Below are 4,505 nucleotides of genomic sequence, written 5' to 3'. Positions count from 1 at the left end.
TAATGAGGACAATAATGAGTTTCATTAATTACCTCATTAACATGCCAAATGTGTCATGTTTGGCATTCGGAGACATCGGGCTGCTCAGGTGATGCTGTGAAACTCTTCCTGCAAGTGGAAGCTCAAAGGTCACATTATTGACAGAGCACAAGCAGAACGCTGCTGTGAAATCTGAAATCAATGTCTCCGTGTTAGGAACACAAATATTTCATATCAAGTTTACTGAGCATATTTCTCATTTTGCCAATGCTTCAGAGGAATTTTACACAGTTTGTTCAAGTTCTGTATTTTTTTTATTTTTTGCTTTCAGAATCGCTGCAAGGCGTATTTCTGTACATTTCGTCAGTCTCCTTTGGTAATGTTTCATCCTTTAACTGTTGAAAGAGGATTTGATTGATAATTCTTGCTTTCCTGTTATACCTGTGGAGTATCTGTCTGGCTTTTCAGTACGTTCATTCTCTCACAAGAAAGGTTGAGAATTAAAGATAACTTTTTTCACTAATCTTTGGCAAACACTTTCTCTTTGGCTGTGGTTGCAAATTGTTAATGTGTCATTTTCAGTGACGTTGTTGTTAAATATGTATACGTTTTGGTTCCTCGGTTTTCTTTTTTTTCCTCTCTTTCGGCAGTCAGTTTGTTCAGGTTGTAGGTGTACAAGCAGACTTCAAATACATGAAAAGCTGAAACTCTCCACTTGTGAAAATAAATTGGCGGCTCTTCTCCTTGGGACTCAGACAACAACTCTGAGTGCTGCACTGCCAGACAGGACCCAATAAAAACAAACAACAAAAAAGAATGGCTGATATTCCCCCACTGATAATTACAATGACAGGAGGATTTTGTATTTTTAAAATAAAGGTATGAATTCAACCTTCAACCTCATTTCTCTGACAACACGGCACAGGACTCCCTGAATATTATTTTCATCCAACCGGTTAGACTTTGTTCTTTGAGCTGCAACCCTTTGGTTTTTTTTTTAACTGATCAAAGTATCAATCTGTATTTTCCATCACCTCTGCAGTGGTTTTGATTTCATAACTTCCAGAAATGACTGCTATCTGTACCGGCCTCTGGAGCTGTCAGAACAGCAGGAACATTTTGTTGAAAGTACGGGTGAGAACTACTCATTAAAACATGCTGAGTTGGTGCCTACTGCCTCTCTGTATTTACTGTGGAGAAAACGCAAAACAGAACAATCGGGGAATCGGACAGAAAACATACAATAAATAACTCTCCCTTCCTTTTATTTGATTTTGCAGTCCCTGTCTTTTGAACAGGCACTATCAAACATCTTCACACAGATACACAAACGTTTGTTAATCTTTATGTGTATCAAATCATTTAGAAAATGACCATGAATAATATTATAGCCAAGGAAAGCATTAATAAAAATGATAATAAACCTTTGCAAATAGGAAAGTTATTCTGTTAAAACTAAAACCAATATTATTTCCACAGAAAAGCTACATGTGGAGATTTTCTTTTTACTTTCGTTAAAATCATGAGCACTCTGATTACTTGTCATGGTTTTTGGGTGTATTGATTTGTAGTTTTGTCATGGGTTATTTATGGTTCATACTTTTTGCATTACTAGTTTTTTTGGTAGGTCTATTTTCATAAGTTACCTTCCTAAATAGTTTATGTTGTGTTTAGTTAATTTTAGTTTGAGTCCCTGACTTAAACAGGGACTTAACCTGTTGTTGTTGTGTTGCTCCCTTTGGTTCCAGTTCCTCTGTATTATTCCAGCCACCGACTCCATTGAACTCACCTGCTTTTTCCCATCTTAGTTATGTCACTCACCTGCTTCCCCAGCTTTTTAGGTTCCTCGCTTCCCCTTGTTCTTTGCTAGATTCTCTGTTCTGCTTAGTTCAGTTCAGGTCTACTTCTTGACTAGACAAATCTGTTTAAGTTTGTTTTTTTGTTCTTGTTCATTTGTCGTTTTGAGAAAACAGATCTATCTCATGGCACTCTTCAGCAGTTATCTGCAGTGTCTACAGCACTAATTCTGGCACTTTACACTGTACCAAAGTTGATCCAATTATGTTCGGCACAACCAGATCAGGTGTTGTGCTGTTGGCAGCATTCGGTTGTGTGTGTGAACTGCATTCATAACAACTCAGCAGGGAATGTTTTCTTGTTTTCACCCTTCTTTGCAAGTATATTTTTTATTACCTCACGTCACCTTAATACAAAGAGAAAAGCTGTTTTATTTTCTTAAAGAATTTTGCAGATTTATTTGAACGATAGGTTTGTGGCTAAACATTGTTAAACAGAACAAAACTGCAAATTGAAACTTAAAATAATCCAGTCAATAATTTTTCTTAAATTAAAAAATGATGTGTGCCAACTTTTCAATCAGATTGATTAAACACTAATTACAAATAAAAATACATTAAACAGACTGGTTTTATTCATATTTTTCTTTTCAAATTTCTGACAAAGTATAACTTAAGAAAATACTGTGAAAAACACACCGTCTAAAATGGTTGAATTTAAAAACAAGTTACGCTTGCATGTCAAATGTAATGACTTATTTGTTACTTTCAGCTATCATGCATCAGAATTAATTTATGTTGTGTTTATTGCTTAGGGAGCAGCTTATGATCTTCTGCATGAGTGCATAGCCAACAGACGTGGTCACCTACTCAAACTCAATGTCTAGATTTACCACCAAATTACAGCGTACACATCTGACAGGCTGAGTTGATCAAATCAGTGACCTTCACATTTTATTTTGTGTGTACTCCTTTGTGTGTGTGTGTGTGAGAGAGAAAGAGAGAGAGAGAGAGAGAGGGATTTCATGAGTGAATGCCAGACTAGAATAATAAAAATGTTCCCTCTCAGAAAATGAAGTACTTCTCTGTATCTAACTTAACCTTACAGTCCAAGATTCATAAACTTTGCTGTGCATTTGGCACATAGCAAAACATAAGAAACATGACTGTGGTACTGTCAGATGGCAGATGACAAATTACACAGGTATTTCTTTTTTGTTGAATTTAACCACACATATTTTTTGAACAGGAATGTATAAACAACAATGGTCTTGTTTCCACCTGTCTTTTCTAATGTTTAATCCAAATATATACAAAATAAAAATACATGGCATTGCTCTGTATATATGTAATTTAAATTTGCTTTGAATTTTTGAGATTTAAAAGTGACTCTAAAAGAATGTTCTTCCATACATAGGTTAATTGTGATTTGTAAAGCTAGTACCATTAAAACCCCCAAAATCTACTTCTATCATTTATAGAGCGGTGGTTCTTATGAATGATAGAAACGGGGCCATTAACATCCATTATGAATGTTTTTTTTGTTTTGTTTTTTTTAAATTCCCAGTGAGTATAGTTATACATCATGTTCTCTAAAAGTAGAAATACTCCCAACAGTTTAAATCATTACATAAGGATGACATGCCTTTTATATTTGTGTATAAAATGCACAAATATCTTTTTACATTTGAATGAATTAAACAGACAGATTTTTAATTTAATGTGGCAATTAGTCGTTTATGTCTCAATAAAAAAAAAGTACATATGTTCTACCTAAGACCAGAGCCACACATGTCACATCTGTGTAAATATGAATTTCATTCATATTTATATCCAAAACTTAGTCATACTTTGCTTTTTTTTGTATGTTGTGTTGCCCTCCACTCATTCCTTCATATTCTTTAATTGTTATGTCATTATTGAAACATCTTCTATCCATCTAATTTTTATTTTTAACATTAGGAGGTCTTTGTCTACCTCTGTTCTCAGGGTGATGTGAAAGCATTCCCATCTGTTCTTGCTTGTGGTGAGTGACTTTAATGTAATGCATGGGTGAACTGGCCAATGGGGAGCAGGAAGAGAAATGATTGAATTTGGTCTGTTCGCAGAAATTCCCTTGATAGAAATGTTTCCTGATCAACTTACATTGCAATTTATTTTACAATAGACAGAGAAATAGGCAAAGCTCTAAGATAATGACAAAAATGTCCCTACTAGAAACTCATGGCTCATTAACGATAATTTCTGTGGAAATTCTTGAAGTGATTGCTGAACAAAGCTACAGCTCAGATTTCAGACTGATTGGCTGAGAGGTAGAAGTAGTTTCAATATGCATCCTGCATAGTTCATGTAATAAGAGCTTTGTTCATTTTATGGATTTTCTCTTTTTCTTTTAGAGTGGAAGGTGTACTTGCCGCCTACGTTATTAGAAATAACTTGAGGCCTTGCTAGTTCTGGTCTCAACCCTTTTTCCCTTTGACTGAAGTCAGGTCAGATTTACTGCTGCTGTAGCCCGTCTGTTTTAAAGTTTGGCAAGCTTTGCTTTCAGAGAGCTGCATACCTTAGTTGTATCCAGTGGTTGACTGAGCAACTGTTGCCTTTCTCATCCTGAACCAGTGAGGCATTTCTCCTCTGACCTCTGACATCAAAAAGATGTTGCTTACTCAAGATGTCTGAATTCACTGAATTGCTACCCTGAGACTGGATGATTGAACCACCAAATGAAGATGC

Source organism: Xiphophorus maculatus, chromosome 2 (genome assembly GCF_002775205.1).
Source record: "Xiphophorus maculatus strain JP 163 A chromosome 2, X_maculatus-5.0-male, whole genome shotgun sequence".
In the NCBI taxonomy this organism is placed as follows: Eukaryota; Metazoa; Chordata; class Actinopteri; order Cyprinodontiformes; family Poeciliidae; genus Xiphophorus; species Xiphophorus maculatus.
The sequence above is the reverse complement of the archived record's forward strand: the minus strand, read 5'-3'. Positions refer to the sequence as shown.